This window comes from Talpa occidentalis, unplaced genomic scaffold (assembly GCF_014898055.3).
Source record: "Talpa occidentalis isolate TD23 unplaced genomic scaffold, MPIMG_talOcc4v2.1, whole genome shotgun sequence".
Lineage (NCBI taxonomy): Eukaryota > Metazoa > Chordata > Mammalia > Eulipotyphla > Talpidae > Talpa > Talpa occidentalis.
The window spans coordinates 139,814,876-139,841,678 of NW_026555331.1; the positions used below are offsets into that span (position 1 = coordinate 139,814,876).

The following is a 26,803-nucleotide window of genomic DNA, read 5'->3' on the forward strand; positions in this document are numbered from 1 at the left end:
GCTCTGTCAGTATCAGTTGCACTCAGCAGAGGAGAAGTCCACTTTGTGTCCTGAAAGTGGCAGTGCTGCCACCAAAGGAAGGAGTCAGAAAGTGGATTGGAGGCCACATTCAGAAGTGTATTGTCTCTGTAAGGAACAGAAGAGGCTGGATGAGCCCTAGAGTGTGTGGGTATGATGGCCCCCCTCTTCTGAACACTGCTCTGATTGACTTAAAGCCCCAGTACTCTGGGGTCCAACTTATTTAGCTCCCGTTGACTCTATGAAAAGTTCCTCCACGAATATACTTAGATCAAGTTATAGTTCTGAGTTCACAAAACAGAAGACATTGCAGGGTGTTATAAGTAAGACTTAAGGGAGGGAGAAAAGAAAGGTAGGAGAGTTGATGCTATGTTCTATTTCTACCCACTCTATGGTAACTGTATTAAAGAAGGAATTCTGAGAAAAAGTTGGTTCAGATGAGTTGGCTACGGAGGAAATTGTTCCAACTACTTATCACTAGACCTTTAACAACTGATTTTAAATCTCATTTCGACCAGGTTAATAGTTTGGTGAAAACAAATGATTTTTCAAATGGCAGAGGATTGGTCATTTTCTGCTAAAACAATGATTTTGATACTGAAAGATACAGTCCTTACCTCAGTTGTCCTCAATACAGTATGTATTGTCCTTTCCCAGATGCTCTGTCCTTTGAGACACCCATGTAGTTCCACCGAAGCCGACGCCACCTTTATCTCTAGGAGGTAGGACGTGTGGTTCAGGCTAAGCCAAACAGTGGGTTTCATTTCCTTGGTTCCAGATATCACCTAAGTCATTCCAATCAAAGAGAATGTCAGAGTTTTCGTTAGGAATACTAGGACAAAGACACTTCCCTTCTGGAAGTGAAGGACGTGAATGCAGAAGCATGTAACCCTGGGAGTTATTGGCAGCCATCTTGGAGCAATGAGGGAGCTATTGAGAAGGGCATTTTCACCTTTCTCGCTGGTGAGAGGTAATGGAACTTCCCCAGAGAAGAAAGGGAACCATTAGGTCCTCTCCACATTGTGTGAACCACCTAACCAAATATGACCTTGAAGCCTTTGAACTTTCATTTATGAGAACCAATAAATTCTATTTTTCATTTTGTCAGTTTGAGTTAGGTTTTCTATTTCTCTCTGAATCAAAAGGATAGAAAAAAAATATATGGCTAAGACCAAGTAGCATACATTTCAGATGAATTCAAGAGTTAAATGTGAAAAATAACCCACACGAGAAGTTGTATATGTTAAAAATGAAAGTAGTGTAAGCATTTCTTGACTTTTGGGTGATAAAGGCTTTCAGGAGCAAAAACATAAAGGTTTATAGTTTATAAAATAAAAGCATTTGGATATTTGACTAATTATAACATTTTATAAGTTATAAACAAAAGTAAAAGATAAATAAGGGATTCTAGGACTTGTATAAATATATATATATATATATATATATATATATATATATCAAAGGATAATATCCTTAATATGTAAAGAGCCCTTACAAACTCATAAGAAAAGGAAGCATGGATAGCAAACTTGAAAAAGCATAACAGAAAAAAAAAGGAAAAAGGTCCAATCTTACTTGTTATTAGAAATGCAAAATAAAGTAAAAGCAGACGTCTTTATGGCTACCAAGCTATCAAGAAATTTAACATATTAAATTGTGTAGATAAAGGTACAGGGAAATAAGCACCCTCATATAAATGTCCATATAAACTGAGTCAAGCATTCTAGAGAACAATTTGGCATTGTATAAAAAAAAACATATACAAACCACTTGACATGGTAATTTTGTTTTTAGGAGTTTATCTTAAGAAAATAACCATTTTGGGCCTCCCCTGGTGGCGCAGTGGTTGAGCGCTGGGTTGCGAGGCTGCCTGCAGCCTCTGCAGCACCAGTTCAATCCCCAGCCACTGGCGAGGGTCCCACCAAAAAAAAAAAATAATAAAAAATAAACCACAAAATATCATTTATAAAATTTAATGTAGAAAAATATTTAGAATATTTAGTACAGTATTCTTTATACTAAACACTTAGAGATAATATAAGTGTCCAAAGAGAAGTAGTGTATAAATTACAATGTCTGCCTATGATGAAAACTACATCTAGAAAAAAGCAGGTTATGGAAGATGTCATGACATCAGCAAATGTTGGCCGTTTGTTTTTAAACATTTGATCGGAAAAAATAGTCCAATTGAAAAATACTTAATGTGGTAATATTGTTATAGTAGAGTTACAATTGATATCCTTCTTTGTGATTTCTTCATATTCTAAATCCAGCTCACTATATGTGTACTACTCTTTTAATCAGGATTTTTAAAAAAGATATTTAAGATGGAATAGGAGCCCAAGGTATATGATAAGTAGGAAAGAACTTCATCTTTTTTTTTAAAGATTTATTTTATTTATGCAAGAACTGGGGTACAGGCCAGAGGTGCAGGAGGGTGAGAGAATTCACCAGAGACAGAACGGGGAGCAGAACAGGCAGATGGACCGAAAATACTGCTGAGAGGAGCAGCAGGTGAGACAGGAGAGGTCTGGCGCGCCATGTGGGTATCTCCCTAGCCAGCTGGGAATAGAACCCGCACGGCAAAGGCTGCAGACAGCTTCACAGTGCTGTGCTCAACCTGCTGGGCCACTGGGGAGGCCCAAGAACTTCACACTTTTAAGTGAGATTCAAATCCACAGAAATGACTTCCAGGATACAAAAGAACTTCTAGGCTCAGCCATTGACATGCTATGAGGAATAACTGATGGTGGGAGAAGTACTGTATGCCTGGAATTTGACAAATGTCCCAATTTTTAGAAAGGAAAAGGTGGATTCCAGAACTTACAGACTGATAAATTCAGTTGCTCAGATAAATAAAAGTGCTGTCAACTGGAGCCAGCGAGTACTCTTGGAAGTCCACCCAAAATGTGCTCAGTTCCCCCATATGCTTTCTTTTTTTTTTTTTTTTAAGATTTATTTATTTATTTATACAAGTACTGGGTACAGTCAGAAGCGCGGGAGGGTGAGAGAATTCACCAGAGCCAGAGCGGGGAGCAGAGCAGGCAGAAGGACCAAAGTACACTGCTGAGGGGAGCAGCGGGCGCGGCAAGAGAGGTCTGCGCGCCATGTGGGACCCAGGGGAGCAGCTGGGATCAAACTGGCGCTTCAGAGGCTGCGGGCAGCTTTGCAACCCAGCGCTCAACCGCTGCGCCACCTGGGAGACCCCTCCCCCATATGCTTTCCATCATGTAGTCCTCATCCCAGTTCCCTGAGAATTTAATCATCCTATTCCATAGACAGTGACAGAGCCTATGGTCAGAGATGTCCTCCAACCCACAGAGAATATTATTTTTGTAAGTATTTTGTAAATATTTACAAAATATCATTTTTTGGTAAATACGTTGTTTTTTGTACATCTATCCCTGAAAGATTAAAGGGATACTTGTCATTCCTGGCATTGACATTTCATGGGATCCTCCTGCACAATGCAGAGAACATGGAACAGAATAAATTTATAGCATTATTAGTAGATGAAATGGTCATAACCAAAAGCGTGGATTAAAGAATACTGTTTACCTGGAGCTTTCTTTTTTTTTTTAAAGATTATATTTATACAATAGATGGGGTACAGGCCAGAGGCGTGGGAGGGTGAGAGGATTCACCAGAGACAGAACGAGAAGCAGAACAGGCAGATGAACGGAAAGCACTGCTGAGGGGAGCAGCGGGCAAGACAGGAGAGGTCTGCCACGCCATGTAGGTATCTCCCTGGCCGGCCAGGAATCAAACCCATGCTGCAGAGGCTGTGGACAGCTTCACAGTGCTGCGCTCAACCCTCTGGGCCACTGGGGAGGTCCTACCTGGAGTTTTCTAAGTGGGAATAATATTTACCACTTGTTATATGCAAATTTTTCAGGGAAAGTATTATCTACCTCTCATCTCAATCGATCTTCCCCAACAGCCAGAGAAACAAGTTCTGTAATCACCTCCACTTTACAGATGAGAAAAATCAAGACCCAGGCTAATGAACTTGCTAGTGAGTAGAGGAACTAGAATTCAGTCACAGAAAGTCTGGCTTACAGTCCATATGTTTGACTAGTATACTAGAAGTTAGTCTTTAAAGCCTGGGCTCATTTTCTCCTCAAGTAATATTTTATTAAAAGGAAGATGTATAAATCTTCAGTTATAACTTAAAAGGCATACTTAAGAATACAAAGCTGAGACCATGGAAGAAAAGGAAGTTAAAAAAAAAACTTTTATTGAGCTTATAATTTAAGATGTTAAATATGCCCTCTTTTAAGTTTCAGAACCACTTTGCAATGTAAATAAGATTATCCTTACTTTCCACTGTAAGCAAGTTTAGACTGAGAGATCATGACAAGTCCAAGGGCACTGGGCTATATAACAATACCAGGGTTTGGGTTCACATCTGTCTGACTATTGAACCCTTGATATTTTTACAGCTCAGTATGAAAAACCAAATGTAAAAATATAATCTTTAGTGGGGAAAAATGTAAAATTCTCCAAAAGACTTTAAAAAGTCAAGTGTACTGATGTAAGATTTGGGAGATCTTATTTATTGACATTTCTAGAGCAAAAGATCTCAGAATTGTGAAGTACCAAAGTCAGCACTCTAACGATCAGAACACTCACCCAATCTCTCATGGTTTTAACAGAAGAACGGCTTCCTGGAGGCAGGAAAGAATGTTTTACTGGTTTGTGCACTGCCCATACCAGATGAGGATACTCATGACTAATTCTGAGCACCACATATTAAAAGGGGCAGACTAGTCTGTGGATGTCCAGAGCAAAGCAGTCAGCTGGCAACAAAATATGCACATACATGCATATACGCATGCACACATAAACCTGGGATTGTTGCATAAATGTTGAGTAAGTGAAGAAACCCAGGAGGTAGCTGAAAGCCATTCTTAGTTGAAGGATGACAATAAAAAATAATAAAAAAATTTTTTTATTCTGTGTGATTCCACAGGACAGAGAGCTGTGGTGCGCAGAGGCAGAGGCAGATTTTGGGCAACACATGAACAGCCCAAGACTGTCTTGATATTTTTTTAGTTACTAAAATGCCAATCTCAGTGCTTTCAACTTAGCAGGCACTCAACAAATACATGTCGAACTGAATTCAATGTCCAATTGCTCAAAAACACAATGAAGTGGTCTTGTGGGGTAGCTCATGAGAGATGCTTGAGCGCAAGTAGGATGGCCAGCTGTTGCACACAAGATTTCCATCCCATTACGAAAAAAAAAAAATCCTACACTTCATCCAAGTCCATCTTCCCAGACATTATCTGCTTCCCTCATAGCCATACTTCCAAGAGAAGTCTTCACTCAATCCATTCGCCTGACTTCTAATTCTGGGATTGTGCTCATCAGATCTAATCACTACACCTAATCTTGTCGCTCAGAGAGAGCTGTTAATCATTTCCTCTTTACTTTTTTAAAGATTTATTTTTTTATGCATACAAGAACTGGGGTACAGGCCAGAGGTGTGGGAGGTGAGAGGACTCACTAGAGACAGAGTGGGGAACAGAACAAGCAGACTGACTGAAGTAGACTGCTGAGGGGAGCAGCGGGGAGACAGGAGAGGACTGCTGTGCCATGTGGGTAGCTCTCGGGCCGGGGATCGAACTCACCCCGCAGAGACTGCAGACAGTATCACAGCACTGCGCTCAACCCCTTGCACCACTAGGGAGGCCCTCATTTCCTCTTTAAAGGTCTCTGGTCCCTTTTCCTCGCAGACCTCACTCTACCCCATTCTGATGCTGCCTCTCCTCCTTACCAGTCTCCATCACTTGCTTCCTTTCCCCTCACTGGCTGCAGACAGTTTTATTCAGAGTTCTGTTCTTAGCAAACCTCTCTCCTGACCTGCAGCTCTGTGTTTCATTCATAACTGGCCAGCCTACATGTACTGTAAATGTGATGTTAATCATCTCCTGGACAATTGCTCTCCTCCCATATAGCTTAGTTAATGTCCTTACACATCAACTTTGACCTCTCTTCCCTACTCCTAACCCCCATCTAATCAATCACTGTGTCCTCAATGCTACTTCTAAATCTCCCTTGGATTACTTGTTACTACTTTTCATCCCACGGCTGCTATGGTGATTCAGACCTTAATCCCTTCTTTAGACTATTACGGCAGCCTTCTAATTGGCTTTCCCAGTTCCAATCTCCTCTTGCTCTACCTCAGTGTTCATTCTACCACTAAAGTTTTGTTTTTATTTAATATGAATGATCACATCTCTTCCTTATTTAAGAACCTCTGACAGTTACTTATTATAAACTTCAAATTCCTAAGCTGTGAATCCAGGTTCTTTTCAGTATAGTTACAACCTACCTTATCAGTCATTTTCAGCCCACCCCAGACTTCCCTTTTCTCTCTGAACACATTTTGCCTTTTCACACCTTTGTGCTTTTTCTCATCCTATCTCCCTAAGAAAAATGCCGCTCTTCTTCTCTCGGCCAATTCATCTCCTTCTGTGCCCACCCTAAATGTCAGCACCTCTAGGAAAAGAAACCATCTTCAGCTTCCAACTCAGAAGCGAGAAATATGGTATTTAAAGCGGTGGAGTGGATGGTCAGTTGGAAAGGACCAAGCTCAGAAAGGGAATCCCAGCATTCAGAAATGAGGAAGAATACAACAGAAGAGACCAAGAAAGGACAAACCACAAGGTTTGAGGAGAATACAGGTGGTATGATGAGAGTCTAGTGAAGAAGGTGTTTGAACAAGAAGGGAACCAGCATTGGGGCCAAGAAGTTGCTGAGAAGGTAGTAAGATGAAGACAGAAAATTAGGGCCTCCCCTGGTGGCGCAGCAGTTGAGTGCTGGGCTGTGAAGCTGCCTGCAGCCTCTGCAGCGCCGGTTCGATCCCCAGCTGCCAGCGAGGGTCCCACATGGCGTGCAGACCTCTCCTGCCGTGCCCGCTGCTCTCCTCAGCAGTGTATTTCATCAGTCTGTCTGTTCTGTTCCCTGCTCTGGCTCTGGTGAATTCTCTCACTGCTCTTCTGACTGTACCCAGTGCTTGTATAAATAAATAAATAAATCTTTAAAAAAAAAAAAAAGACAGAAAATTGGCTATGTGGATTTGGCCACATAGAGGTCACTGTGACTTCCAAAAGTGTGTTTTTAGTGGTATGATGGAAACAAAAGGCTGATCAGATTGATGTCAAGACATCACCAGAAGTAAGGAAGCTGATATGTGTTGAATGGGTGAAGAATGGATGAATGAAGAAATGAAATATTAGAGAGGATTCTATCAGTGATCAGGAAACAAAACAGATGCGTTATTTGGGACTCCTAGAGTCTGAAAAAATCTCCAGATAGAAACAAGGATGCTCTTTTATGGTATAAAGCTTTTACTTAAGTGATGAGGGATTTCAGCAGAGGATTACTGAGGTGGTAGAGTTAGAATTGGGAAGGTTCTGTCCTGTTTGCATTTTATCTACTGCTGACCCAGGTCATAAAGACTTTCATGCAGTATTTCTAAAAGCTTTTGGGGAAGAGCTGTCCCTGCAGGGACTTGGTTATAGGATCCAGAGACTATTTCCAAGTACCTCTTGCTAGTATGTGGGTTTGCTATAAGAAGCTGAGTGTCTTATAGTGAGAGTATATACTAGTTCTATTTTAGTAAACTCAGTATAAAGCTGAGTCTCATTCTTTTAGAGTCTCATTCTGCTGGGCAGAACCTAGTCTGAATGATTGGAAAGAGGTAAACAGGGAAAAATCTGACTTATCCAACATAGTGGATTTAAAAATGCTGTTTTTTGGAAGCATTTCTGTATAAAGGCTTTATACAGAAATAATAATGGGGGACAAGCTACATGCTCACCTGTATTTAATGAACAGTTAGGAGTTCTCTTACCTGTCACCCCCCTGGAGTCTATAACAGAATGAAATAAGGAGATACAGATCTTGGGGAGACTAGACCCAAACTTTGATTTTTGTGCTGTTATCTCTGTGACATTCCTCCAATAGTCAGATTTTCAAAAGGTAGTTTGGTACAGAGTCCAGGTAGAATGTGTTTTTACTTACATGACTGAGGACAAAAAAAAGTCACTATCAATATACATTTCCCCTTAGAGGATGCCTGATGGTGGCATCCATGAATGGGTTGTGAAATAGAACCAGTCATAGGCTATCTGAAGAACTGCCACCTGCCATGCTGTATTTCATATAATTCCCCAAGTACATCAGGTGCTCTTATTTGACTGTCTGTGTCTTGGCCCACGTTTGCATCCACTCCTTGGAACACAGACCTCCTTTGTCCAGGCACCACTAGATGTAAGGTCACCTTCTCTACCTTGGAGGCTTTCTTCACCCTTTGGAGACACACCAATTCCCAAACCATTTTCATGAATGTTGTACCATCTCCATTCATACTATATTGAACTTAAAAGTTTTTCATTCTGGCTCCTTCGTTGAGTTGTGATTTTCCTGAAGTCAGTCATTTTGTCTTCTTCTTAGTCTATGCTTCTAAAATAGTGCACAAGCTTTTTGGGCACACAGTCAATGTTTGCTGGATGGGTTCAGGAATGCTGAAGGGTGTCAATGAGTGAATGAATGAATATGTGAAAAAAATCAGAAAAATGTTACCCCCCTCCTCCATGGAAGCTAATAAGAGTATAAAAGTGCCAATGGCTTTACCTACATGCAGAATTTGTGACTGTAATGGTACTTTCCAAGCCCAGCTGAGATGAAAGTTCAATACAGCAAAGTGCATCTGAGGAAGAGAGAGCTACATGTACTCCACTCCTCAGTGTGCAGAACAAGATGGTTAGAACTGAACTGATTCAAAGCAGAGCTGGGTGGTGTGAACTGATTGATTTTGATCTAGATTGGGGAGAAGATCTGATAGGTAGAACACATGAATATTGCTCTGTTATTCCTTTTAAGTAAGATTTTTTTTTTCAGTTTAAGATTTAAGGGCAGATACATCTTAATAAATTTTTTATCTAAGGCATGATTTCATTGTGGAAAAAAAAGAAAGAAAAACAAACCACCTATTACCCTTCTGAAATGGAAGTTACATTAGGCAGTCATCTTGTTCCTACATGCCTCGGCTTCTTTCATGCATAATTTGTAAAATGATAATAGCCCTTACTAATATTTACATTTTATAAAAGTGTTGTACTATAAATTAGATAGTATAAAATGGGTTAGGTTGTCTTCTTTGAGAGAAAATCACTGTACACAAATGAGGTATTATTATTTAGTTTTTCCATTTCAATCTCATTAAATGAGAATTAGATGAAAACTCTGCTTTAAGCAATATCCAGTTGGAAAATGATTATTGACTGGAGTGAAATGAAAAAAAAAATTTCAGTCGAAAACTCAGTTTGTGCAGCTTAGCTAGTCTGTGCGAAGGCAAAATGTTGTGTTAGTTGTGATGTTTGCCACTATTCTCTATCTCCGCTCTGTGCTGTAATCACAAACTAAAGACAGTTAAGCTTTTCAGTTTAGTCCCCCTGTGCATTTTAGAGGACACAGATATCTGGGAATGACTACAATTTAGAAATAATGTTTCAACTAATCAAGTCATGCAGTTAGTTGTGGAACTGATTTGGGGCCTCAATGAGCCATCTCAGGCCTTTCCTTCAACTCCTAGTTCTTAGGCTCCAGAAAGCCATGACTGCAACCTTTTCAGGGTAGTTACAGCAGGTGATGCCGCTGTGCAACCCAGTAGCACCTCCCAGGTCAGAGATTTCCTATCTCCTTGGACTACAGGATTAATGTCACAAGAGCAGGGTTGTGGAAATAAGATCTTGGGAACTGTGTGTGAGAAACTTTACTTCGTAACAGGAAGGCGTGCAAATAGAATAGCACATTGCAAGGATTCAGGATAACAGAGCTCGTGTGACACACAGGCCCTCGTGTGACACACACCCCTGCTCAGCATAACAGTGCTGGCCTCTTACATATAGCAGCTTCAGCCCATTTCTTGTGGTAGCCCCTCTTCCTCCCTCACGTCCAAACCTCTTCTAATGTCCATCCATTATGCCTTGGCTCACCTTCACACCCTGGAACCAACCTTCAGCGTTGCTTGCAGTTGTGGTCATCTGTTTTCCACCTGACCCATTTATTTTGACTTCTGGATTTTGTTCTCAGAAAGGCCCCCTGCCTGCATAGCTGCCTGGCCAGCTGTGGGGCCAGCTGTCTGCTCCAGACTCCAAGGTCACCACACTCCTCTCTCCTCCCTCTGACTGGCCCCAATGAGCTACGGCAATCGGTGAGCAATAAGGATAGTATGACAGTTGTGCCTGGCTAGATATTTACCTGAGAAGGTCATTTCACTGGTAGGCTGCTCAGAGAAGTCAGGTGAACATTAACGCACCACGGTGGACCTCGGATCCAGGAAGACTGAGTCGGCCTTAGCAGCCTAGTGAAGGGGCAGGTGCAGAAGTTAGGTGGGGAACATGAAAGATTTATTTACTTTACTGTTTTCACAACATCCTGCCCTGGTTATTGAACCATACCCAACACACAGGCCACGCCCACCGAGAGCAGTGCCATCTGGTCAGCCGAGCTAATCTAAAGGTGGTGAGAGAGCTCCCACGATGATCCCATCTCCTGCGTTTGTGAAGAAATCTAGGGATTATATCATTCATCTTTAACACTTTCCCAAACTTTCTGAACAGTAGTTCATTGATTCTGTTTGTTCCTCAACTTACTGTGAACTGGCCTCTGCCTCTGCTAATCCTGCCTTTGCCCAGCTGGTCAAATATGCCTTGGGTGCGCATCCCATCGGTGCTTCTCAGCTTTGCCTTTCTTGATCTCCTGGCAGCATTTGCCTCTGTTAACCACAGCCTATTTGTTGAAACTTGCTTTTCCCTTGTCCTCTGCGCTACCTCATACATCTGTTTCTCTCCTATCTTTCTGGCTGCATTTCTCACTATTTTTTTAGGACCCATTCTCTGCTCACCCTCTCAAGTTTAGCATTCCTCTGGGCTGTCTTTGGGTCCCCTTCTCTTCTCCAACACATTCTGCCAGGGTGTCTTTCATTCCTGTGAATTCCATTGTCGCCCATCATGTGCGTTGATTCCTAAATCTGTATCCTCAGACTTCTAGGTCAAACGCTCACTGCTGTTCTGTGAGTGTCTCCAGGCATCACAAATTGAACATTACCAAGGTTGAAGCCATCCCTCGTTCCCTCAAATGTTGCCTATATGTATTTGTATTTTTGCTGTCTTAGTGAGTATTATTGCGTCTTCCCCATTATTTAAGCCAAAAGTGTGAGCAGTGATCTTGACTTGTTCCCTTTCAAAACATCATTGTGCAAGCAATCCTAACTTTCAGTAGCTACTACTTCTTCTATCACATGGCACACTTCTGAATAATTGAGTTCAACTTACCTTTCCAGTTTACCTTTCACCATTCTGGCTCAAAGCCGATGAACTCTTTTCAGTACTCAGATGCTGTTATTTCCATTACTGCTGAAAATTACATACACTGTGGCCTCCTTCTAAAACAGACTTGCCCCTCCTCTTTATTGACTAATTCCTTCACATGTTTTAAATCTCAGTGGAGAGGTTATAACTTCCAATTCTAATGTCTGGGTTAGGTGGCCCTCCTTGAGCTCTTGGTACATCCCTCTTCATAACACACTGCTTTCCTGCTTCTATCTTGTCCTTTACTCTAAACCCTACTTTAAGGTCCTTGTAAGCAGGGGCCACATTTATCCTATGCACCTTTGCATTACAGGCACCAGCAAAGTATTTGTACAATATAGATGCCCAAGGAATGAATGCATGAATAGAAGAGTTAAAAGTATCATTGTGAGAATACAAAATAAATTTCTAGTCAGAGGATGCAAAGAGGAATTATGGAACAAAGATTTATCAAGTTCCTCTGACCTCAAAGGGATTTGAAAGTATCTAAAACTATTTAGGAAACCTTGTCAACATTAGTATCATGAACAGAGTAGTTAATGGAAGTAGATTTCAAATCTGTGCCTTATGGGCTTCTTTTTCAGAGTTCAATATCCTGAGTCTCTGAGCTATGTTTTGGGCTCACCCAGGCATTCCATCCTCCTGACTTTGCATAAAATATTGGATTCATAACTCATTCCATACTTGAGAACATGGGGATAAAACTAAGGTAAGTGTAACTTTTCTATTTGTCTATTATTTTTTTCCCAAAGTATATTAAACTTGAGGAACAATAATTTTAAAATTCTCCTTCTTTCTGGAGTCTTTATGACAAGGTGTACCTGGCTTCCCTGCTGGTTTAGCCAATCTCACAACATCTGAATATCCTATGCACATGAAAAAATGTTGGGACATCTCCTCAAGAATTACATCCTTTCAAAATTTTTGTTTTGTGGCTATTTAAAGCCCTTATCATGATTTTATCATTTTCCCTCCAATATGACTCCACAGAGAGATAAATGAGTCTTGAGCTATCAGAAGGACTTCCCTCTCTGGGGCACCAGTTAGGCCAGATGCACACTAATGTAAGACATGAGCTGTCCAATCAGACTTCACCAGCAGCTCTGCTTTAGCCATACTGTCCAGAGACAACCTCCCAATCCTTCCCCACTGTCAACCTTCTAGAGCTCTCTACCTGAGTAAGTTGATCATATAGAAACTTGGACACTATTGATCTTCTTATTCATTGATTATTTCTTCTAGTATGTAAGCCTCATGAGGGTGGGGATTTTGTTGTTTGCCACTCTATGCTCAGTACCTGGAACAGTAACTGGCACATGGCAGGCCCATAATAAATATTTGATTGAATGGTGTTACTTAAAAAAAAATTTAGAGGCTGATGTACACTCAGAGCTCCAGAGAGCTAATGGAGGTCTGGTTGGCAGCTCTGTCTCCCTTAACCTTTTACTGATGACTAAGAAGAGAGCATGCTGAACAAATTTACAGATGACACACAGCCAGAAGGCTAACAAATAAGTTGGGAGATACCATAAGGATTCTCCCCCTCCCCCGAATCCTGACAACATGTAATAATGAATCATATCTAACAATATAAAGTTTAATGGGAACAAATATTAAGTACTCAAAGATCTGAAAATTCAATTTATAAGTACAGGTTGGGGGCGAGATAGCTTACAATTGATTGTGAGTAGATGATGAGTCAACCCAGTGTGATGGTACTTTAAAAAAAAATCAATCTTTTGTTGTATTAATAGAAATATAGTGTTCAAGTGGGGAAGTCGTTCTCTTGTAGTCACTGGTGATCAGGCCATATTTGTTCTGCTTTGTGAATTCTGATCTGCAGCCTTTAAGAGAGACAATGATATGGAGATTATTCAAAAAGTGTAAAAAGAATCAAAAGGGTTCTGGTAAATAGTGCCATATAAACAAGGATGAAAAGATTTAAGCTTGTATGGGGGTGTGCCAGGAAGAAGATGGCCACTAGCATAGGTGATTATTTCCACAGTGAGAGGGGCTATTTTGCAAAGGAGAGTTTAGGTTTCTTCTACGTGATCCCAAAAGATAGATTGAGGACTTATGATGAAAATGTAAAACATATGTATTTAAACACACTGTGACTGATCAACAGTGGGCTTTGCCTAGCAAGCAGGTGGACAACTGCTTGAGGTAGTGAGCCCCTTATCCTGGTGGTATTCAAGCAGAAGCTGGGCACTCACGTCCCATTTGCTGGATACATTGATGATGAAGGTCGAACATGGGGATGAGAGATTACATTAATCACAATGGTAAACACACCTAGGGTACTTACTATGTGGCAGATGCCATAATAAGCAATAAATGGGAGTAGTTATTTTTAATATTCACATCAGTCCTACTACTTCCATCTTACAGATGAAAAAAAGCAAGACTTCGAGAGATTAAGGAACTTGCCCAAGGTCTTTCACCTCATATCAAACAAAGATTTGAACTCAGGCAGTCAGAAGTCTGACCTTAATTATTATTCTAGAAAGACACCCATTGCAGAAAATCATTCTTTTCCACCTTGAGATTCTGTCACTCTAATGAAGTAATCAAAGTAAGATGCTTTTTTTTCTATTAGTAAATTATTCTATAGTAAATAGATCCTTTCAATATAGTATTCAGGAACTGAGCATTTGCCATTTGTGGCACTCTATATGGAGCCCAGCATCGGACCTGGCACATGAGGGTGCTCAATAACTAGGAAGTGAAAAGAATGAGTGAATGCAACCACACAAGATTGGTTGCATTTGAAATGACAGAATCTCAATATACTGCACCTGAGGAAAAAAAACAAGCACATTTCTGGGTAGTCTACGAGGACATTTGTCAAGATGTGATAATCCATCATTCCTGGCAAAGGCCTTACAAATTCCTGCTCAGTTGTTGGGACAATATTCATTTATACAAATATTTATTGAATACCTGTCCTGTGCCAGGTGTTTCCAACGTGCTGAGAGTGCAGAGGCGAATCAGAGGATGCACTATTAGTGGGGAAGATAGACAGATTAGCAACATCTTATGATGCAATGTGACAAGCACAATAGCAGGTGTGTGTGCATTATCTATATGTTTTAAGTGTTATAGAAGTTCAGAGCAGAAAGGAATCAATTCCACTTGGTTGAAGGAGTTGTCTAATACTTGATTGTGTTTTTAAAATGGTTGCCACATAGGTGATAGGAGTTTATTTGGTCTTCATAAAGACCATGCGAGGAAGTGATCCTTCACAGTGGAAGAAATAGTCTTGTGGAGGTTAAGTGAGTTCCTTAAGGTCATGCAGTTAGTAATAATAATTGCTGGTTATTTGTTGAGTGCTTAGGCTACCCGAGGCTCTGCTTTAGACCCCATTAAGACATTTAATCCTCACAACTTTTCTTTGAGATTGATATCATCACCATTTATCAATGAGAAAATTGAGGCACAAGATTTAAATAACTTGCATAGAGTCACATAGATCGAAAATGGAAGAAAAAGAATTTGCTCCTATGCATTCTGGCTTCAACAGGCATGCACTTAACCACTGTGCTAAATTGTCTTTGACTGATCTCCTGAAGAATTGGAATTCACACATACATTTTGATTCCAAGTTGAGATTTTTTTAGGTGACCTTGCACCTTAGCAATAGTGCATCCAAATGAAAAGAAATGGTCTGTACAAGAAAAGGCTTTGTAGGTAGGTCAGGCATCCATGAAAGTGTTTTGGGAACGGTATGGTCAAATCTATAATTTGCATTAACACGGCTATTGACAGCATCTTAGTACAAGCTGTAGATTCCCATGTTTTCAGTATGCAGAACTTTCCAGGGCAGCCAGAACTTGGCCTGTTGCTTCCCAGGTCAGCAATCTGGTTTCTAGGATCTGTGATTTGTTTCCCTTAGGATCTATGGATCAATGCTTACCCTGCAGCTTCTTAAAATTTAGTTTAAAAATTTGTAAAAAGAAGACAACAAGATGTAAGACAGAATGAAATAAGTTAAATTTTCAATATTTTATATATAAGCAAGAATGGAGATACAGAAAAGGAGAAATGAAGCACATAATTGCTTAAATTGTTCAAGCTTTCTCTCCATAATAAAAATTCTTAGACTGATAAATAGTTCAATCCAATATTATTGTGCCTTAATAATTAAGTGGGGTTGGCTCTGTGGCAAATCTGAAAAAGAAATGGTTATTAAAATGAATGAAGTAGATTATCTTTCCCTCAGTAATTACTACTTCATCTAAAGTGGGTATGACCTTTGCAATCAAATCTGCATTTTTAAGACATCCATGTCCCATAATCTTTGGCGATTCAGTCATTTTAAAAATCGGTTGCAAGCTGGGATTTCTGTGGTAAGTGGTGGGGTATTTGTACTTTGTTCTTTGGCATTCTTTCCTTCAAAGCAGGTAGGATTTTTTTTTTATAAAATTTTTTTTTAAAGATTTATTTATTTATTTATTTCTACAAGCACTGGGTACAGTCAGAAGCGTGGGAGGGTGAGAGAATTCACCAGAGCCAGAGCAGGGAGCAGAGCAGGCAGAAGGACCGAAGTACACTGCTGAGGGGAGCAGCGGGCTGCAGGAGAGGTCTGTGCACCATGTGGGACCCTCCTCTGGTGGCCGGGGAGCAGCCGGGGATCGAACTGGTGCTGCAGAGGCTGCAGGCAGCTTCGCAACCCAGCACTCAACCACTGCGCCACCAGCGAGGCCCAAAGCAGGTAGGATTTTTGGTTTGTTTGGTTTTTCCTGTTTTGTTTTGTCATTTATGGAAACTTAGTAGATTCAACTGATTATCTTGGCCTTTGTGTTTATGGATTTCTATTTTCTTGGCTTTCAGTACTTGGAAACATTTGTTTTGATGGTAGCAGGAGAGTTAGTCATGCTTTATTTTTGTTGTTCCTATTTATTTTTAAGATCCTTTAGTTCAGTCCACTTACAAGGTGTTGTGTAACCTGTATTTATGTCTCAACAAATGAAATATTCCTGGTGATAACTTTAGAGCAACCTTGTAGGAATACTTAATAATTTGACTCCCAGCTGAAGTCCATTAGAATGATTGTGAACTATGAAGAGTTAGAATAAGCGTATGCTTTGGAAAATCATGTTTGAAATTTATAATTGGATTTAGCATTTAATATATGAAATTTCAGTTTTCTTAGATCAATTATTTTTGTGTTACCAAGCAGCCAAATTCTTATAAACATATTTTTCCTTTTCATCACTGAATCCACAAAAGTTGGAAAATCTTTTCTCACATATTCCATTCTTTAACTAAGCCTGAAGGTAAATTGTTTTTAAAAACCACATCCCAAACAAACAGTTTTTCATGAAGTTATGAGTAACTGAGTAGAGTGGACTCTACTGGCATTTTGGATGTACATCTAATTAGAACTCTCCATATTTCAAACATGTAATTTACTAAAATTGAGGTTTTTAATTGTTAACTTTGAGTCCATTGGGATGAAACAAGTGGCCCTTGTTGGAAATATGTCAAGAATCAACTTTCTCAGGTTGACCTTTAGTTTGTTGGCCACCAAAAACAAGCACTGTGTATTCCAAGTCTTAAAGATGACTGAACAGTCCCAGGTTTGTTAAAAGATCAAGGCAAAGGTCAGAACTTCTTTGCTGCTGAGAAGAGCCGATTGCCTTCCCTGCTCCTTGGTACTTCTGAGTCAGTTTCTTCATGAGAGGTGCTCCACTTCTTTGGCTCCTTCTTTGCTGTGAAACAAAATATGTGGCACCTCCTGCACTCTTCCAGTCTTAGGGGAGGCAGAGTCCTGATTTTTAAAAAAGATTTATTTATTCATGCATACAAGAACTGGGGTACAGGCCAGAGGTGCGGGGAAGGGAAGGTGAAAGGATTCACCAGAGACAGACTGGAGAGCAGAACAGGCAGACTGACTGAAATACACTGCTGAGGGGAGTGGGCAAGACAGGAGAGGTCTGCTGCACCATGTGGGTACCCTGGCCGGGGATGGAACTCGTACTGCAGAGGCTGCGGATAGCTTCACAGGTTGCATTTTAACCCCTTTCACCACCAGGGAGGCCCTGAGAACCCTGATTTTTGTATTAATACAGATGGCTATCAGCCTCTGAACTGACGATGTATTTCCTAGTACAAGGCTCGGGGCTATGCACCAAAGATGGCCACAGACACTCTCATTCACCATTTTTGGTAACTGAAAAGGGATAACGCAAGATTCACAGTCAACTAAATTCCTGTGTGATCTCAAGCGAGCAATTTAGACTGTCTCCAAAGTAACTTTCTCTTAGGTTTATTGTAGTAAGTAATTGAAATTATGTATGAAATTACCTAGCACCAAACCTGGTACATAGTTGTAAGTGTAGATTGAATTTACATGACACATATAATAATCCATGGAACTTTAAATAGACCGATGGACCCAAAACGACTTTATCTGGCTCTATCCATTTGTGAGATCAGGAAATTTCACTTCCAAATTAATAACTACATCATCTACCAACGACTTTGCTTTAAAGACTACATTCAGAACAAATTGTTACTTTAATGATAATATATTAATATATGTCATAACAAAAGCTGACTATGGTTTCCTTGGGAGAAAATTACATATGAGTAAAAGAAGGAAAATTAGATAAATGAAATGTCTTTATTCCAAAATAAATGAAGAAGGGACAGTTATCTGATTATAGAACATTCAGATGATGATATTATTATTATATGTCTCTATATAATTACAAAACATACTTGTTTTAATAAGTTGGTTTTAAAATTTTTTTCTGATCTGAAAGGACTCATTTTCTCATAACAGAATGACAATCCCTGTACTACCTCATACTATTAATATGCTAAAAATACCCACTAGCTATCCTTTTCTTTAATTGCATCTACTGTCATGGCCTTACATTTATTTCAGCAATACAAAAGGAGTGATTTAAACTGCTTGCTCTGTCTGCATATTAGAAAGTAGGGGAGCAAAGCATCTCCCCACCCCTGACCCACTTAACTATGAAAAAGGACTCTCCCAAAGTAGTCAGGCCTAACGCTACCATAAAATTACAAGAAAATTTTGTTAAGAAACTCTTCTCATCTACAAGTTATATGACTGAAAGCTGAGGTACTGAATTTCAGCACAAAGGTGACTTTGGAGGAGAAAGTTTGTGCCAAACTGGATCAGTTGTTTTTGCGTTATGTAAGACGGAGAAAAAAAATTAACTGTTTACTCCTAAGCTATAAATTTAAGATTATCATATTACAACAAATGAGAGAATTTCCAAACCTCAAGCTCTACTTCAGAGTTCTATTTCCATGAGCTATTATCTGTACCCACTCAAAACTAGACCTATTTAAATATTAAATAATTTGTGTTGCCTAATTATATTTAAAAAGTACAAAATTATTTTACTCACCATGTTAGAAGTAAATTCAACTTGAATTGAGAAAATACATTGTCAAATAATGAAAAGATTTCTTTTTTTAAATTTTTTTTAAGATTTATCCACTTATACATACAAGAGATTGGGTACAGGCCAGAGGTGTGGCCTGAGACAGAGACAGAGACAGAGTAGGGAACAGAACAGGCAGATTGACTGAAATACACTGCTGAGGGGAGCAGCAGGCGACTCAGGAGAGGTCTGCTGCACCGCGTGGGTTGCTCCCTGGCTGGCCAGGGTATCGAACTCATGCTTCAGAGGCTGTGGACAGCTTCATAGGTTACGTCTTAACTCCTTGTGCCACCAGGGAGACCCTAAAAGATTTCCTTTTAAATAACTTTTTCCTAATTATATAGAAAATATGACAGCATAAAAATATAGCATTTAGAATAAAACAAGACAATAAATTTCACCCAGTCACCCACATTCTATCATCCAATGATAATCACCATCGACATTTTATTGTATTTCCTTACAATGGGTGTTCTCACACACACACACACACACACATGCTCCATAATACCCATTATATATAAACACACATTAATGTTTTATTATAGAAAATGTAAAACATAAACAAAAGTAGATGGAGAGCTTAATAACCCCCATGTAGCCATCAGCCTGTGACTGCCAATCCATCAGTACCCTCTTCTGCTTTCCCACTCTTTATTTTAAATTGTATCCTCACATTCATAAATATTTCAATATGGATCTTTAAAAGATAAGGGCTTTTTAAACATAACCAATTATCACATCTAAACTAATTAATAATACTTTAATAATATGAAATAGTCAGTGTTCAGATTTCCACTTGCTTCATAAATGTTATGGTTTATTTTTATTGTTTGTTGGAACCAAGATCCAAATGAGGTTACACACTGAGATTGGTTATGTCTGTTAAATCTCTTTAAATATATGTGGGTTCCACTGTCATTTTTTTCCTTGCAATTTATTTGTTGAAGGAATGGAGTTGTTTGTCCTGTAGAATGTACCACAACCTACATGGTTCTCATTGCATCCCCATGGCATAATTCAGTGTATTCTTTTGTCCTCTGCATTTCCCATAACTATCTATATGCTTTATCAGATTTAGGCTTTTTTTGTTTTGTTTTTGCAAGACTGCTTGATATGTAGTGGTGTATTTTGCCCATAGGAGGTATATAATTAATCTATGGTGTTACATAGATTTATTAATTTATTAATGACTGAAAACAGCTATATTAATGACTACAAAATGGTAATTCCTTGAGTTGATTTTCTGGCATGTGCCAATGTTGGCCAAATAGGTATTTGTTATTTTTCCTTCGTATTTTGATTATAATTTGAACACATTAATTGAAACATACTTAATGTGTTACAAAACATCATATTTGTTGTTCTTATTAATGCTGGAATTATTCCTATTTGGTCTGTGGTGGTACCTTCAAATTGACACCTGACCTCCTTTTTAATTGACCCTTGTAGTCTCTGATAGGTCCCCTGCTATTTAATAAGATGGTCTAGACTTTGTATTTAGACTCATATATATATATATATATATATACACACACAAATATAATACAAAACCATAGAACTGAGATTATAATAGCAAAGGACTGGAAACAACCCAAATGTTCGTTGATAAAGGACAAGTTGAACAAAGTATGTATGCTACAGCCACACAATGCAGTTCTGTTATAAAGTGGGACTAGGAATCTTTAAATATGTGATGTGGGTTAATCTCTCGGATATATTGTAAGTCCAAGAGCAAGGTCCTCTCGGAAGCTATCATTTTTCTAAGAATGGATGCCAGTGTATATTTTCATACATGTACATACATGTATACACAAATGTTTGTAAATATGTATTTCCCTCTATTAAAGAACAATCAATGGAAGGATATACATTACAAAATAATAGTTACCTATAAGAGGGGAAAAGGGATGAAGTAGATGGTGTGGTGATAGAATCTAGACTTCTTATATTTACCTCATTTTATAGATTTGGCTTTGGAATCATGTTGATATTTTACTTGATTATAAAAATATTAATTTTTTAAAAACACATTTTCTAATTTTTTAATAACCTAATTGTGTATCCAGTTGGTGGTATACAGAGAACTATTTCAAATAACTTTAAGACACAGCTATTTGATCAAAATATCCCTTCTAAGATATACTCTAAAGACAAAAAGAACTGCAAAGACAATTTTAATGGGTTTTGTTAGTCATATTGTTGGCGGTGGTGTCACTATTGTTATTCTGGGTGATATGGGATAAATATTAATTATGGGATATTTTTAATTCTTTCATGCTTGGTGTCTTTGAGAATCAGGAATCTTAGCGTGGTAGGAAGGAAATATAGATACAAAAGAGAAGAGGATAAGCAAAGCCCTGCAGTTCTGAATTTGCATTTGAAGTTAGTGATAGAAACTTACAGTGTGTCTGTATAGATATGTTTCGTATTTCCTTTGCTCACAGAAAAGACCTAGCAATAGTGATGAAACCAGTTACAATGAGCACCCATGATATCTATATTATGATCTGTCTGAGTCAGGAAAAATACCTACATATCCATACATGTGTGTCATAAATATATATTCATGTACATTTAACATGTTTGTGACTTCAGTTGTTTAGCCACTCTGTTATTTCTGGTCACTTAAGTTGTCTGCAATTCTTCACAGTACTTAGAATACTGCAACAAAGCATTTGTGCACTTATTATTTCTTTAGCACAAATTCTTATAAGTGGAATTACCCAGCCAGAGAATGGGGACATATTTAAGCTCTTGATAGTATTGCCAAATTGCCTCTAGAAAGGTTATACCAGGTCACACACCAAGCGGCCTTACAGGAGAGTGACTGTTTCATCCCATTAATAGTTACAGACATTTACATTGACGTGTTTCTGCTAAGTCAGTCAGAGTCTCCTTTTTTCTTTGTTTTTCCCTCTGACTTTCTGTGGGAAACACTTGGAAAATTAAGAACACCATATGGAAAAACTACACTGAAGAAACAGTTTTTGTGTTTATAGTATACATTAATGACTATATAAAAAAGATTAGAAAGAGCTTATCAACCAAACATATTACTTATAATTAATGCTCAGAATTGTTTAGACTTTAGTTGCAAGCATACAATTCATGACTGTATTAAGACATTTTTATACCTTTTTGGTAATGTAGCTATTTTTAAATTCTTGGGATTTTTAAAATCATAATTTTACCTTTGTAGAACTCATTATATGAAAACTTTATTTCCCAGACATAGTTTAGAAAGTTAACTAACTTTTGCAAGCATTACTGCCATGTACTTAATATGTACAATTCTATATGAATATCATGAAAATAAAAAAAAATAGTAGACTATAGATAAAAATCACAGTCTGTTAGAATGAGAGCAATCTTAAAAATCGTCTTCCCTTCATACTTATGGAAACTAAGGCAAAGGGCAGTTATATAACTTCCCAGAGGTCCTACAGCTAATGGGTGACAGAGGGAGATAAAAATCTAGATCTGATTCAATAATAGAATCCTCTCCATATCACTTCTCAGATTAACAAAGCTTGAAGGAAACGTGCAAAAATAAAAATAATTGTTATGTTAGGGAAATGGAATTTAAGGTATCTTCTTTTGAAATTCTATTGTTATTATGCTACCTCTTCAGTTTAAAAATGAAGATTGAAAAGATATCAAAATTGCGGGCCTCCCCGGTGGCACAGCGGTTGAGCGCTGGGTTGCGAAGCTGCCCGCGGCCTCTGCGGCGCTGGTTCGATCCCCGGCTGCTCCCCGGCCACTGGAGGAGGGTCCCACATGGCGCGCAGACCTCCCCTGCCGCCCGCTGCTCCCCTCAGCAGTGTACTTCGGTCCTTCTGCCTGTTCTGCTCCCCGCTCTGGTGAATTCTCTCACCCTCCCGCGCTTCTGACTGTACCCAGTGCATGTATAAACAAACAAACAAACAAACAAATAAATAAATAAATAAAACATGCCTCTATTTAAAAAAAAAAAAAAAAAAAAGATATCAAAATTGGCATTATAAAATCAGGCAAAAGAGCACTTCCGTTATTTGGAAGCTAGAAATAACTTACTCTAATAGTACATATTTATAGCAATCAAAATATATAGCATCTGGGCCTCCCCTGGTGGCGCAGGCAGTTGAGCGCCATGCTGTGAAGCTGTCCGCAGCCTCTGTAGCGCCGGTTCGATCCCGCTGGCCGGGGAGGGTCCCACATGACACGGCAGACCTCTCCTGTCTCGCCCACTGCCCCCCTCAGCAGTGTATTTCGTCAGTCTGCCTGTTCTGTTCCCCGCTCTGTCTCTGGTGAAGCCTTTCACCCTCCTGCGCATCTGGCCTGTACCCCGTTCTTGTATAAATAAATAAATAAATCTTTAAAAATATATATATGTATATATATATAGCATCTGAATGCCTACCCTCTTCCCACACACACACACAAACACTAGTGCAACCACTTTATTGCTCTTATCTCATTGAATTCTAACAATAATCCCAAGCATAGAGAGGTTATGTAACTCACCCTAGGTAACCAGGTGAGTGTCAGCATCAGGATTTGAACCTACGCAATCTTAGATAATAGTGGATTGTTTTAAATGCTGAGCCTCCACACTCAATTTCATTGCTACTGAACGTAGCTGCAACTGTCTGCCTTTTCTCCAGCTTTCTTCCTATAGGGTCAAAGCTTCCACCTGAGAACTCCATTCATTTGAACAATGTAGTGGAATTCCTTAGGGCAGAAATTTTTTAAGAGACAGTTATTTGAAACTGCTTATCTGCCACTTGCTAACAATGTGACTCTTCCTTCCTCATCTACAACATGAGTATATTAATAGCTACCTCATTTTGGATTGTTGAAGGATCTGATAAGTTGTTTCCATTTTTCATTTTTTGATATAATACCTGGCATACAGCAAATAATAAATAATAACTGCTACCAACAGCTGTCACGATAATCACCAATATTACTAATATCATAAACAACCACATCCATCGTTATCGTTTCTTTCCTACTGACCTCTTTCAAATGCAAAACTTCACAGGATGGGTAATACATTATCCAAGGGACTAGTGACTCATCAGTCTGTTCTCCCAACAGGCGAACAGAGGTATTAAAACACAGGGAAGGAAAGAGAGATAATGGGAAAGAGAGATAGGAGGAACCCCAAGGAGAACTTAGGGTAGTTTTTCCCCAAAATAGATTGGATAAGAACAGTTCATTTGAAGTCCAGTGCTCTTCTATGGGCCTCAACTCTATTAGGTTTCAGAGGGCCTAGCAGGGAATGAGGAAGGCCACTATCAGCAGAAGTGGAGACAGTCTGTTCCGCCGGAGGAATCCGTGCTCCGTGCGTGGTGGCCACCGACCTGCTCTTGCTGTGGTGGTGGAAGTGGGCAAACAACCCTCAGCAAACACTTCTGTTTACTGTGCCCGGAAACTGGCCTTTTGCCATGTAAAACTCTCATTTTATCCACAGATACAGGTCTCGTATTGCACAATGTGCAGAATCTTATTAAGACTTCTTGCTAACCTGCAGGCTGTGCTTTAAGACTAGGGCTGTGTGCCTTTTCTGAGGTGTTCTTCCACTTTTGCTCAGGGGTAGGGGCTGCAGGTGGCCTGCAGAGGGGTTCTCACATTTCCCTCCAGATATGAGGATCCATCCCAAGGACACAATGGCAGCTGTGGGAAAAGAGGGGCCACATTCTGTCAGAAAATACTGACATACTTCAATGTATTTATGTTTATGTATGTGAATACAGATGTGTGTCCCTTTGTTAAAATGTAAAATCATTTTAAACTATGACAAGGGAAAGACTTGAAGTCTTGTTGTCTATAGTGGAGGATTATGGGTGCTTGGTAGTAGGGGTGGTGTGGTAATGTCCATCCAAAGAGGTGTGAAACTAGCCCCCTAATTCATATACAGTATTATAAACCAGTGACACGTCAATAAAAATGAATTAGTTAATTAATTTTAAAAAATGATATCCTATCAAATAATGCCTTGGGCACAGGTGATCTCTTCTGTTTTTAAAGTCTGACAAATACTTCTTTATTCTGATACTTTGGCAGTACTTGTATATTTGACCCTGCTTCCCCAGGACAACAAACTTGTCTATTTTCTGTGTCTATGGATCTGCCCATTGTTGACTTTTCATATAAATGGAATCATACAATATGTAGCCTTTTGTGACTTTCTTCTTTCACTTAAAAGTTTTCAAGTTTTCATCCATGCTTGTAATATGCCTTTTTTATGACAGAATAATATTTCATTGTGTGACTAGATCACATTTTGTTTTTCCATTCATCAGTCAGTGAGCATTTGGGTTCTTGCCGCTTCTTGGCTATTATGAATAATGTTCCCATGCGTATTTGTGTACAGGTTTTGTGAGGACATATGTTTTACTATTCTTCGGGGTATATACCTACTGGAATTACTGGATCATATGATAACACTCTGTTTAACTTGTAAATAAGCTTTTGAGCACAATATATTACATAGCTCCTCCTGCCACCCGTGAGGGGAAATAAAGGTGCAAACCATTGCTTTAGCAAACACCATCCTGTCCTCTCTTCATGGAAGTTGGCAGATGAGTGGTGGTGCCTACTCCTTGGGATAAAATGTATCAGTGCCTGAAGGTCATTGGCACTCACTGGATATATTTGTCATGTACATCTCACTTTTTGTGGCTCCTATGATAAATGAGGAGTGACCACGTGAAAGTTTCCTTTTAAGTAACTGCAGGGCTCAGATATGAATACCCCAACCTCTCCAGGTACCCCTCACAGCACCACACAGAGTCAGTCTGGAGAAATGAGGGCTTTGAGAAGATCCTTAGAAGTTATGTAAGAATAGGGCCTCCCTGGTGGCGCAAGGGGTTAAGACACAACCTATGAGGCTAACCACAGCCACTGCAGCACGAGTTCGATCCCCAGCCAGGGAGATACCCACATGGTGCAACAGACCTCTCCTGTCTCGCCTGCTGCTCCCCTTAGGAGTGTATTTCAGTCAATCTGCCTGTTCTGTTCCCCACTCTGTCTGTGGTGAATCTTTTCACCTCCCACACCTCTGGCCTGTACCCCAGTTCTTGCATGCATAAATAAATAAATCTTTAAAAAAAGAAGTTATCTAAAAATAATACTAATGATAATAATAGAAACCCCAACTTTTTAGTATGTACTACATGCCTAGCATAATGCCAAACACTTGATAGATGTTCTCTAGATCTGTATTCTCCAAAACATTAACCACTAGCCACATGTGGCTATTAAGTGATTGAAGTGTGGTTAGTTAGAATTGAAATAAGTGATATGTCTAAAATAGATTGGATTTCAAGGATTTGGTACCAAAAAAGAGAATGTGAAATATCTCACCAATATTTTTTACATGTTAAAATGGCATTTTAGACATGTTAAGTAAAATATGTTGAGTTACTAAAATTAATTTCACCTGTTTCTTTTTACTCTTCTTCATGGGGCTACTAGACACTTTTAATTATACGTGTGACTCACATTTGTGGCTTGCATTATATTTCTATTGGACAGCACTTGTTCTAGACTATTCTTCACAGTAATGTGATCAGCTGGATGGTATTATCATCCCCACATTATGGGTGAGGAAATTGAGGCTTAGAGAATTTAAGAAAATTGCCTATGATCATACAGCTGTGGCTTAAGCACAAATCTGTGTGTCTCCAAGTCTGAATTCTTACCCATTCTTCCATGCTCTCTCCCCATAGTCCGGATATATAACCTATGTGATACAAATGGTTATGATCATTAGCTATGGCAAAAACCTGTTTTCACCTCTCTATTGTAAAGCACACGAAAAATCATCCATGTCATTCTGTAAGGTAGAATTTAGATTGCAGTTGGGGAAAACTGCCTATGGGAAAAGTTTCTTAAATACTTTCTCTGTAATGGTTTGGGGCTTACTTGCCAATGATAGAAGGTAGATGAAAGTACTTCAGAGGTTACTTTCATTTCTATGATCCTGTA

General features: G+C 39.2%; 1 protein-coding gene and 1 long non-coding RNA gene across 2 annotated transcripts in view; one reads left to right on the forward strand and one right to left on the reverse strand.

Moving 5' to 3' along the window:
• The window catches only part of MKLN1 (muskelin 1), a 279,842-nt gene that overhangs the window by 11,185 nt on the left and 241,854 nt on the right, over positions 1 to 26,803 (forward strand). The window contains exon 2 of the mRNA XM_037513287.2: positions 11,987 to 12,111. The gene's annotated coding sequence lies outside the window, so the exon portion shown is untranslated. The remainder of the gene's footprint in view (positions 1 to 11,986; positions 12,112 to 26,803) is intronic.
• On the reverse strand, positions 641 to 26,803 carry LOC119247116 (uncharacterized). The gene is made up of 5 exons (XR_005125646.2): positions 26,741 to 26,803; positions 14,346 to 14,404; positions 13,078 to 13,246; positions 10,291 to 10,393; positions 641 to 803 (listed from the first exon to the last, which is right to left on the reverse strand). It is a non-coding gene; the product is annotated as an uncharacterized LOC119247116 (long non-coding RNA).